At 35.1% G+C, this 13,170-nt stretch overlaps 1 protein-coding gene across 2 annotated transcripts in view; it reads left to right on the top strand.

Annotated features, from left to right (window-relative positions):
- LOC150100223 (transmembrane protein 245) overlaps positions 1–13,170 on the top strand; it is a 282,836-nt gene that overhangs the window by 221,410 nt on the left and 48,256 nt on the right. The window lies entirely within an intron of this gene.

Genomic DNA, 13,170 nt, shown 5'->3' with positions numbered 1-13,170 from the left:
GACTACTCTGCACAGATTTGGTCACCTGGTTTTCAAAAGGATGAAGAGCTGTTGGAAAGGATCCAGAGGCATTTGATTAAGATAGTTTCTGATCTCTAGAATGTTGAATATGAAGAAAGGTTGAGAAGATACAATTTACAGAGTCTAATGGATAAGAGGAAAAAGGGTTGTGATAGTGATGTACAAGTTGGCAAGGGATTGTTATAGGATTAATGTTGAAGAGGTTTTTCATTAAATGGCGGGAGATCACGAGAGAAGAAGAGGTCATCCCTGGAAGCTATATAAGGAGGGTATGAACAAGGGCATGAGAGGTGAGAAACAGGTTTTTTTTTGCATGCAGAGTTGTGAATGATTGGAATGCCTTGCCTGTGAGTGTGGTGTCTGCAGAGAATTTGAATGTGTTTAAGGTGTGGTGTAATGAGTCCATGTATGACAAAGGGACCTCCTAGATGAGCCCGACTCCATTGGGTCTTAGGATAATAATAATAATACGTATATCCAAATTTAACAATAAACCTTCTTTCTATATATTTGTGAATTTAACTGGCAATCTTCCACTTAAGTATTTTTATATTAGGTTTGCTTTACATCACAGTTTTTCCCTTTGTACTTTACCATATACTTTTTTGAGATGAACAAAGCTTAGAGATCTCCCGTTTATCCTATATCCAGGTTTGTTCTTTTTCATCCCCTTCAACTATTATTCTTAATCTTTTTCTCAAGTACGAGTGTGGTCTGAAAAGTTCTCGGCTTCGACCATGGATGGCAACCCTATCGGCAAGATTTTTTTTTTTTCCTAAGTTGGTACATCTGTCATGAGCATCCATGTGAAATTGCAAGTCATTCTATCAAGTAGTTTGTTTTATACAGCTATCTGAAGCAAAAGTCTGTATCCCTTGAAGCGGATAAAATTGAGTATCGTGCAGTTATAAAATTCTTTGTAAAAGAAGGTTAATGCCAGAAGAAATTCATTTGAAGTTCCTAAAAGTTTATTGGCACTCTTATCCTTCTTTTTCGACAATTAAGAAATGGACTGCGGAGTTTAAACGTTGCCGTATCAACCTTGAAGATGATCCATGTGAAGGACGTCCAGAAAGTGTAACAACACCAGAAATCATTGATCAAGTGCACGATATGGTATTGGATGATCGGCGAGTCGAAACGTGTGAAATTGCTGAGACTATAGGCAATTCAAAAGAACGTGTAGGATATATTTTGCATGAAGAATTGCAAATGAAAAAGCTTTGTGCAAGATGGATGCTGCACTTGCTCAAAGCAGATCAAAATCACATTCGCATGAAAATTTCTGAACAGTGCTTGGAGCGTAAGAATAAAACTGATTTTGTGCATCAATTTATTACTATGGATGAGACTTGGATTCACCATTACACACCACTACACACCGGTTGTTCAGCACCAAAAAAGACAAATTCAGTTCCATCAGTAGGAAAGACCATGGCATCGGTATTTTGGGATACTAAAGGCATTTTGTTTATTAATTATCTTGAAAAGGGTAAAATAATAACTGGGAAATATTATTCTGATCTTTTAACCAGATTAGACAAAAACATTTGTGAGAAAAGATCCGATTTGCTGGAGAAAAAAATCATCTTTCATCAGGACAATGCACCTGCCCACAAAAGTGTTTTGGATGGGAAAATTAAGGGATCTGCACTATGAATTGTTGGAACACCCTATTTTTCAGATTTGGCTCCCTCTGACTTCTATCTCTTCCCAAAACCGAAACTCTTCCTCGCTGGTTAATGATTTTCTTCGAATCAAGAGTGATTGCAGCTTTAGAGGGGTATTTTGCAGATCTTACTGAGAACCACTACATGGATGGGATAATGGTGCTGGAGCATCACTGGAATAAATGTATTAGTGTTAATGGAAATTATGTTGAAAAATAAAAATAATTTTGAAATTATAAATTCGTTTTTTTATTATTAGGCTGAGAACTTTTCAGACCACCCTCGTATGTGTAAATCTTGTTTAGAATACTATAAGCAAAGCATAAGAAATTCTTTTAGAATAAATTTTCATATTCAGTTGAGAAAAAGTAAATAATTAATTTTGCCATCTTCACTAAAATCCTTTTTTTTTTAAATTAATTAATTTTATTTTTCATAGACTGCTGCTTTAACTTTCTGTGTCTGCATATCTTACAGTAATACACTTTCTGTCCAAAAAGAAACCGAGCTTTTTGAAAATAGAAGAAACTAGTGGTGCCACCTGTTTTATCTTTTTGTTGACAAAAGCGGCAACCTTCATTAGTGTTGTGTCTACTGTTTATGACATTTGTTTCATTAGAAGCTGAGTTATAGTGCCAAGAGTGACAGTGTGTTTTGGTGAAGGGTCGGTTGTCACGATATTCATGCCGTACACAACAAATTCTCGCTATCCATCGCTTCAAAACTTCAAGATAAAACTCGCCATTGACCGCTTGGCCAGGCAGAATTCTTTCTGGATACCCTTGGAATCATAGAAACAAATCAGCATTGTCTTTACTTTTGACTTCTCCAAGCAACTTTTTTTTGGGTACCCCTCTTCTGGTGGTCTCCACTCAGCACTATGGTGCTTTGTTTCGGGCTCATACTCAAACCACCACATTTTGTCACCAGTTACGATCGTTTCAAGGAAGCTTGAGTCCTTATGAGCGGTATTAATGAGGTCCTTGCAGTGTTCAATTCGATACATTTTGGTCGTCGGTCAACTTGTGGGGAACAAATCGCGAATTCAATTTATGAAGGCCCAAACTCAAAATGTTGTGCACAATTGATTTTGGAATCCCAATTCATCTTCAATCACTCTCATGGACAATTTTAGGTTTTCTTTGATGAAATCACTCAAGCATCTCACGACCACTTTTAAATTGCTTAAACCACTCATAAACTTGAGTACGGGATAAGCATTCATCACTGTATGCTTTTTGAAGCATTTGATGCATTTCGGTAAAACTTTTACCAAGTTAACACAAAAGTCAATCGCAGCTCTCTGTTTGAAACTCATTTTCCAACCATTCATCAAAACACACTGTAACTCTTGGCACTATAACTCGGCTTCTAATGAAACAGATGTTATAAACAGTTGACACAACACTAATAAAGTTTGCTGCTTTTGACAACAAATAGATACAACAGATGGCTCCACAAGTTTCTTCTATTTTCGAAAAGTCTGTTTCTTTTTGGACAGAGGGTGTGTTTTGCATATTGGAATTTTTATTTTCAAACTTTTAGGATACATTTTTCATTTCAAGGGATGCTAATTTTTATCCTTTTGCTTGGTGTCAGACACTTTCTGTGTCAATATTGATTTATTCAGATATTAGTATTTGATTTATTCAGATATTATTAGTAGGTATAAAAAAAATGAACTGCACTTTCTGTTTCAATATTGATTTATTCAGATATTAGTAGGTATAAAAAAAAATGACTGCTTACTGATCATTAACATGATCAGTAAACAGTCCTTTTTATGATCATATAATCATGACTATCTTTTTTAGTTCTGTTTACAGCTGCATTGATGTACATTGCATATTTCAGTTTCTTTTCAATATTTCTGGTTGCTTTTCCTCCTTTCAATTATGAGTAAAATACACTTATGATTGTATTCATTCTAAATATTTTTTTATTACTAGCCACTTCATTTATAATTTTGCAAAAGTAACTTCATTAAGCATACAGAATATCCTTCAGTTTTTGCTGCTGATCTTTCAGATCTGTAATATCAACAGGCTCATGGATTATTATTGTTATTGCCATATTATTCGACTTAATTGAAAATATCTCCACTTTCTAACCTATAGGGGTGGGTGTGCATGCGTGCACACATGCACATGCCACTGCAGCATGGCTTATTTTTGTGAATGTCTTTAGGTGATAGATATTTCATTGTCAGTTTATTGAAAGTTTGAAAAAGTACAGTGTTTGTTGTCTAAGAGCAGCTCACTACAAGATGCTATAGTGTGCAATGTGTGGGCTTGGGTGCTATAGTCTTATAATATTTTTAGTGGATTGCCATAAAAATGCCTCCACAGAATCCCGTTGTTTTAAGGACTGTACAGGAGATCATGTGGTGAGATGTACAAGGCTTGCAAATTTTCTGCCGACTCAGCAGGCAAACATTTTACTAGTCAGATGTCATCTGGTTGTACACTACCATAGCTGCTTAATATATCATAGTCACCATCCTGATATGGTCTGATATGATCAAATATGTCATCAGTCATTATTATCATTAATTTCCTGATATATATCCTCACGTAAAGTTGGGGATCTCCTTTCAACAATTTTTCTCCATATTACTCTATTACTTGTTAGTTCTCCAGTATTGTCATATCTAACATTTCATTCTTCTAAGGCACTTCTGACAGAATCAATCCACCTAAACCTTAGTCTTCCTCCGGGTCTCTTTCCTACCATCTTGGCATCAAACACCCATTTTGCTGACCTTTCTTCACCATTCTGTTTAAGTGGCCACAACACCACCTTAGATTAGCTCTGCTCACACATTCTCAAATGCTAACAATGTCCAGTTCCGGTCTAATATCTCCATTTTTAATATGATTCTGCTATTGATTCCATCTGTTCACTTCCCTAATTTTTCTTAGAACTCTCATATCTGTGGTCTCTAGTCTGATCAAATGCTTTATTTCTAACCCAACTCTCAGAGCCATAACTTAAAAACTGATAACTTAACACTGTCTTGTATATATACTAGCAGTATATATACAAGACAGTGTTAAGTATATATTTTGGCTAATTTCTCTCTTATTCCATATAAATTTATTCGGCTGACTCCCTGCTATACCAGCCTTTCTTATTCTGTTATCTATTTCCAAATTTAATTTGCCATCTTCACTAAAAACCATGCTTAAATAGCTGAAATATTTTAATTGCTCTATAGGTTCTCCACATAAGTGGATTAATTCTCAATGGAAAATTTTCACAGCAGAAGTTTTCCTGCATATTTTCATAGTTTTAGTCTTTTTATTGCTGATTTTCATGCCAAATTTGTTATAGCTGTTATTCAATTTAGTTAGAGAATGTTGCAGACTTGCATAGGATGTGTTTAGGAGTACAGCATCATCTGCATAAAGCAAAGAGCTAAGTTTAATATTTCTGATTTTAATATCAAGTTTAATAATACTTTCTTTCATTATGTAATCCATAGAGATGCTGAATAAGAGTGGAGATAATGTGCATCCCTGATTTTACATCTAACTGCATTTCCTTCAATTCTAACTGCTGAGTGACAACTTAAATATAGACCCTATATTGCTCTGTATAATTTTCCATTTGCCCCATATAATTGTAGTGTTTTTGTAAAGCTTTTCTCTGGGCATCTTCTCGCATGCCTTTTTCAGATTTATACAACTTTTTATGTTGAACCCATACACAAGAGGTTGGTTGATAAACCTATAGTACATTAGTATGTGGGTAGTACTTAAGTACAGATCCTTGTTATATTCTCATGATTTCTCAACTATTGGTCATAAAGTGAAACTCTGATCATGACAACTTCATTTGGCCTTGATCAAGCGTGTACTTTTTCAAGTTTCTCTTCCACAATTTTTCTCAACCTCTTTTCAAGTATGTTTGCATAAAGGCTCGCTTAAGGGCCAAAGCCAAATAATTTCGTGGACCTCCACATCACCTTTTAAGGAATCCAGAGAACCAACTGGGACTTCTGACCTAATGTCCAGTCCTCACCTTCATGTGGTGTACCCTGTTACCACAAATATATAGGATGGTACAACATGATGAGATTTCATCAAATATGTTAACCATTTATTTTTAGAGGAACCTGTGGCATAGTATAATTGTTAAAGAACACGTAAGTCCACAGTAATAACTTTAATTAATAAATAAGGTACAGATATTTCATACTAAAACTAATAGTACATCTTCAGTGTTACAAACAGATAGGAATGGAATACAAGTGATACAATAATCAAAAAAAAAAAAAAAAAAAGCCATAGATCTGCACATATAACCACATTAGTGCATTTATGAATTCTGATCGACTCTGAAACATTGCCGGATGGATAGGGCCAGTGATGTCATATGACACAGTGGCAACAACTCACGAATATTCTACTTGTGTTCCATTCCTATCTATTTGTAACACTGAAGTTGTACTATTAGTTTTAGTACGAAATATCTGTACCTTATTTATTAATTAAAGTTATTACTATGCATTTACATGTTCTTTAATAATGTTAACCATTTAGTGTGTTTATCAGTCACTTTGAAGAAAAAATTCATGCATTTCAGAAGTAATACAAGACCATTTATTTATTTAATAGCACTTTTTTTGCTGTTTTTGCTTCTATCACTTATGTTTTGAATCACTTTTATGAAAAAAATCAATTTCTTCTCTGCCATTATAAATAATTATTGGAAACATTCAATATCAAAAAAAAAGCCATAGGTCTGCACATAGTGCATTTCTGAATTCTGATCGACTCTGAAACATTGCCGAATGGACAGGGCCAGTGATGTTATATGACACAGTGGCAACTCACGAAACAATCGGAAAAGCATTTAGCTTATATAAAAAAATATTTTTAAAAAATGACTACAAGTTTTCATATTTATTATTAATGGTCAAATTTTGCATATTCCATTACTGGGTAAAAAAAATAAGCTAATTACCACCATCTACTGTGTATCTGTTTAAGATATTGTGTTATTCTTAATTGGTTACCTCTCAGTACAAGTTAGCACTCTTTAGATGCATGCATATCCTCTCCTGTCATTGGTTGTATTCCATTATGACAAAATGAGTGATAATTGACAAAACAGACATCTGTAATCGCCAACATTCCCCAATAGATATGATTGGTAAGGTAAAGCTTGATTTATCTATTATGGCTCTGATATAAAGTAGGGATGTGGTATATATCTAATCTTGTTATGCAATCTATATTGGGAAAAGAATTCATAGTTTAATTGTACTTTCTCTGATACTGGATCTGTATAAGAAAGGTTTATAGTTTCGATTCTAGTAACTGACTAAAGGAGTTGTAGGCATTTTTTGAAGAGTTGCAGAGCTAGTTGATCTTTGGATTTGGTAAGTAACAGTTTTTCTTCCAAAAGAAACTCTGGATTTTAAGTCTTCAGTCTACCAAAATGTACTTTAGAACACACACATATTAATGTTAGAAAACATTAACTCTAATCCAGCTCTCAGTAGCATAATCTGAACAATGGTGAGAGGTGAAGAGCAGCCACCTTTAAATTAGTTACAATTCCAAAAAGTTAGGGCTAAAAGAATACTATCTATTCCCTTATAGGAATGAAAAGGCATTAAAGATCCTTTTTTTTTCTTTTCTTTTTTTTTTTAATATATAACAATGATTCAAATAGAATGCATTGAAATGTGTTTATGAAAAAGAACTGTTATGCATATAGACAATTTGATGATTGCATATAATTTATCCACAGTTTTCACTGTAAATATGGCATATTTTATATTGATATTATTTTTATAAAGCATCCTCATGTCAGTAGCAGTGATTTCCTTGAGTTGGAAAGACCAGAGTTTGAACCACATAGGATAGAAGGAATGATTATACTGTTTACCAACTGAAAACTAGTTATTATAATTACCCTAAGATCCCCATGGAGTCAGCTTCATCTAGGAGGTCCCTTTTTCATACACACAGATCATCATACCACATCTTAAAACATATTGAAATTTTCTGCAGACACCATACTCTCAGGCAAGGCATTCCAATTATTCACAACTCTGCATGCAAAAAAAACCTGCTTCTCACTCCCTTGTTTATACCCTCCTCATACAGCTTCCAGGGATGATGTCTTGTTCTCCCCCTGATCTCTACCATTTTATGAAAAACCTCTTCAATATTGATCCTATAACAACTCCTTCCCAACTTGTACGTCTCTATCATATCATCCCTCTTCTTCCTATCCACTAGATGCTGCAATTTACAGTGTCCTATTCCAGAGATCAGAAACTATGATAGACAGTCACCTCTGGACCCTTTCTAACATCTCTTCGTCCTTTTGAAACCAGGTGACCAAATCTGTGCAAGTAGTCCATGTGCGGCCTAATCAGTGCCTCATACAATGGAATAAGAATCTCTTGTTCCATTGTATGAGACAAGAACCCCTAAATTTCAGATCCTTATCCACTCTCACTCCAAGATGTCTTATTTCCTCTTCCTCCAACACACCAAGCATAAATTCTACATCCCATCTTTGTTTCCCAAATTTTAAAACCTTACATTTTGCAACATTGAACTGGTATCCCCACTCTCATGTCCATTCACTCAATCTATTCAAGTCTTCTTGTAAGGCCACAACATCTGCCATACTCCTCATAGTTTGCCCCAACTTTGCATCATCTGCAAACAACTAAATGTCTTCATCCAAATATTCTCCGGTATCATTAACATACAGGTTAAACAGCAATGATCCTAAAGCAAACACCTGAGGCACATCACTAGTGAATGCCCTCTTCCATAATATTGCTCCCCCCCCCCATACACAACTTGTTGGTATACCTATCAGATAGCCATTCTTCAAATCAATGCACTAGTCTAATATCCAACTCCATCCACTCTAGTTTGACTATCAACTTATGTGGTAATCTATTAAAAGCATAATCTTTTTTTTTTCTTTTTTGCTGGCTACATATCAAAATAACTCTAGGTTTCTTTTTGGTTTCATTAGGTAATTGCTGCTGCTGCTCATACTGAACTTTTGCTACCCATCCCACCCAAGTCACCATCCTTGCCTGTTGTTTATAATCTTGTGGAATTGATTATTTACATTCCTCTTAGGTTGCCTCCATAATGTCTTTTTCCTCTGTATTGTGTGCTTAATCTCTTCACTCATCCATTTCACTTCTACCTTATTTAACCTTCTGACTCTTGGAATACATTTAGACACTGCTTCTACTAGACGGTTCTTGAATATCACCTTAGCATCACTGATCTCCTTTCTAGTCATCTCCTCATTCCATGATACACCTGCAAGCTGTCTCCTGAGCTTCTCATAATTACAAGCCTTGTAGTTCCACACAGAAGTCCTCACACTGCTGGCAAGCACCCAGATAATTACTTCATGTTCACTCTCATCAACCGGAGGCTGATTTGATACCTCATTTATAACATCCTCTGATGAGATGATCAGATCCTAAATCTTCATGAGCCCTTTGTTTCATATTGTCTGAGGTAGTCATCCCTCAAAAACTCAAGAAACTCATTTTCTTTACCTCCAGTTGCTATCTCATCATCCCACTCTATATTGCCATAATTGAAATCGCCCATAATGATCACCCTTTTCTTATTTTCTTGGCTAATTTGATTATACATTTCATGGTCACTACCATCCACATTATCTGGTCTATAAACAACATCCAATTAAGTATTTTGTTCTATTCACCTCTATCTTACACCATACTGCCTCTAAACCCCTGTCACCATTTCCCTCTTGCATCTCTACCTTGTATGGATGTAACTCATTCTCTATCATCATAGCACTCTCCTCCCCCTTTTTATCCTTTCTCTGTGTTCAGAATACACATCATACCCTTCCATCTCTATTCCTGTCAGGATGTCGTCCTCATCCAACCATCTCTCAATTATTCTAACAAATCTTGGGTGAACAGACTCAATTAATGCTGTTAGCTGGTTTACCATTCTTTCTGTCTCCTTTTGTGTAACATGCAGTTTATAATTGATTAGATTCATGTTATTACTACATGAAAGAATTTAATGTAAATATAATTTTTTTTTTTTTTAAACCAAATGCTAATCTGTTCTGGATGAAGACAGAGATTGGCACTTCTAAAGAAGGGGAAGGGATCTTTTTTTTTTTCCTCCCTTTTTTTTTTATTATCTCAGTGTAAATTTTATTTCAGGGCTTAAGCTGTTTAGATAGGCAGTGAAGTCAATTAATTGTTTAATCAGGATAAGAATTTTAGGATAATATTTTCCTCATATTATATGCCACTTCACACTATCACTTGGCACAAAAATGATGTATCATCAAATACTGAAGAGACAGAAGTTGCACCATATTATGTAATGAGAAATTCTGAACTCCTGCAAAAGACACTAGAGGAATTCCCAGTGCTCAAGTCATTCCTGCTGTCATTCCTCTATATTAAAATAATATCCTCAGTTTTTAAACAACACAGCCTGAAAGTGGTATTCACAGCTCTAGAGAAGAAAATATTGTCTGTATCATCTTCAGAATCCATGGAGGTGCCCATATAGAGGATGAAAATCAAAAATAACAAAGAAATCATTGGACATTGAGAAGGATTATTTCAAAACCATCACAGAACTACTGCAACATAGGTAACAGCAGAAATTAATATTCAATTAATACAGTAATAGTATTAAAATCTCCCAAAACAATGACATTCACCTTTCAGAAAACCAGTTGTAGACAAAATTTGTATGTCTTAACAAATGTTAGTGGCATGTTAACCCACCTGATTGGCCAAGTGGTTAGCCTATCTGCTCGCCAGCCAAAATGCTGCAGGTTCGAATCCTGCCGTGGGCATGGATGTTTGAAATTGTCTGTGGAAATGCTAGTGGTGGTGATGGGTGATAGATGGCATTGGTGTAGAGTAGGTACCCTTCCTCGATGAGTCTTTGGACTCCCTGGAGTCATCACATAATAATAATAATAATATGTAGGACACTAAACAAAAGTCATGGGAGGACTTTGGCAAGAATATAGAAAATAAATATCAAGAAGGTGGCAAAATATTCTGGAAGTTGTTGAAGAAGCTTAGGAATGGAGGAAAGAGTGCTGTAAAAGGAGTTAGAGATGATAAAGGTGACAAAAACAGTAGAAAAAGATATCCTTGAAGTATGGAGTAAATACTTTGAAAAACTGCAAAATGAAACAAGCAGTGGTGACAGCACAGTGATAAAAAACACTGACCAGGCATGCAGTCAGGAATACATATCCATACTTGAAGTAGAAAAAGCCATCAAAGGCTTGAAATTTGGAAAGGCAGCAGGAGTAGATGATATTCGACCAGAAATGCTGAAGTATCGTGGTATGAAAGTCTTACAGTGGCTGCACTGCATAGTACAGAAAGCCTGGACAGAGGGATGAATTCCCGATGATTGGAGTAGAGCTCTCATAGTACCCATATATAAAAAGGGAAATAAAACTGAATGTGAGAATTACAGAGGTATTTCCCCACTGAGTGTTCCTGGCAAGATCTATGCAAGTATACTTTAGAAACAGTTGAGAAGAATTGTGGAAGAAAAGCTTGGTGAAGAACAAGCTGGATTCAGGCCGAATAGAGGCTGTCAGGATCAGATCTTCACTTTACGACAAATAGTCGAGAAAGCATGGGAATATAACAAAGATCTGTATTTAAGTTTTGTCGATTTGGAAAAGGCATATATTACAAGGTGCCAAGAGAGAGAGAAGCTATTCAATATGCTACAGTTATATGGTGTCAATGGGGCATTATATCAAGCAATACGTAGTCTTTATTTGAGTTGTAAGTCAGCAGTTAGAATTGAAGGAAGTACAGGAAGATGGTTTAATGTTAAATCTGGTGTGAGACAAGGATGTACATTATCCCCTCTGTTATTCATTTTCTATATGGATCACATTATGAAGGAAAGTGGTATTAAACCTGATATCAAAATTGGAGATGTTATTGTCAGCTCTTTGCTTTATGCGGATGATGTTATACTTCTAAATAAATCCGCTACAAGTCTGCAAGATTCTCTGACTAAATTGAATAACTGTTGTAATAGATATGGTGTGAAGGTCAGCAATAAAAAGACAAAGACAATGAAAATAGGCAGAATCATTGAAAATGTCAACTGTGTTGTGAATGGAGAACCTGTGGAACAAGTAAAATATTTCAGCTACTTAGGCACGATTTTTAATGAAGATGGTAAATTAATTATAGAAATAGACAACAGAATCAGCAAAGCTGGTATGGTGGGAAGTCAATTGAATAAATTCATATGGAATAAGAGAGAAATTAGTCGGAACACTAAATTAGCTATATACAAGACAGTGTTCAAACCAGTTTTAACTTATGGATCTGAGAGCTGGGTCAGAAGTAAAACACTTGACCAAAGACTAGAGACCGCAGATATGAGAGTCCTGAGAAAGATTAGAGGCGTGAACAGATGGCATCAATGGCAATATCATATTAAAAAGGAGGATATTAGGAAAGAACTTGACATTGTCAGCATCCAGGAATGCGTTAGCAGAGCTAATCTCAGGTGGTATGGTCACTTAAATAGAATGGGACAGGAAAGATTAGCGAAACAAGTGTTCTCTGCCAGGTTGGCAGGAAAACGACCCAGAGGAAGCCCAAGATATAGGTGGATTGATACGGTACAAAGTGTCTTAGACGATAGAAATATAAGATCTGATAATGTTGGAGTCTTGACAAGTAACAGACTGATTTGGAGGAAAATTGTAGATAGGAAATTAGTAATGATGTAATTTTTTCATGTAGTACTGTCATATCCTGTACACCCCTTGAGGGTACATGGCAGGAATTTGATGATGATATGTAGGACAGGCAGGCAGCTTGGGAGAAATCTATTTAAAAGAGCATTTTAAAGTGGTTTAGAAGAGAACAGCTAATAAATCAAGTTTGGCTTTTCTTTTTTTTTTTTTTTTTTTTGCAATAAATGATAGACATAAAATAGTCTGGTAACAAACAAAAATGCCATGCATAGAGTTGTTTAGCACTTACATCCATAAATTTAAAAAGAGATGATCAAGTGCTCAATGCAGTATAATAAAACCAAGGTCTATGGTCATATTTTATAAAATATTTAAAATTCACTAACCACTCACACAATATGAAAATCAACTCAACAAAGCAGGCATGTTGTATAGGATATGTCATCAATTGTTATGATTTAATGTTCATTTCTGTTAAACTTTTTTTATCTTAGAAGATGTAGTTATGCTGTAATTTTTGTTTAATTGGCTTTATGTTACTACTATTTGTTATTCTGAAGCAGCACACCATAATATGTTATAAACTAGGAAGTAAATTAAATTGTTTCATGTTAATTATTAACATGCTACAGAACAGCTACAGAATCCTTCATATATCATTCATTTAAATAATGTGCTGTTGAAAATAATTCAGACATATGGATTAAAATAGAAATAATGTTAACTTAAA

This window comes from Typopeltis vanoorti, chromosome 13 (assembly GCF_054136105.1).
Source record: "Typopeltis vanoorti isolate ZY-2024b chromosome 13, IOZ_Tvanoo_1.0, whole genome shotgun sequence".
Taxonomy (NCBI): Eukaryota; Metazoa; Arthropoda; class Arachnida; order Uropygi; family Thelyphonidae; genus Typopeltis; species Typopeltis vanoorti.
This window is presented reverse-complemented; position numbering and strand designations above follow the sequence as displayed.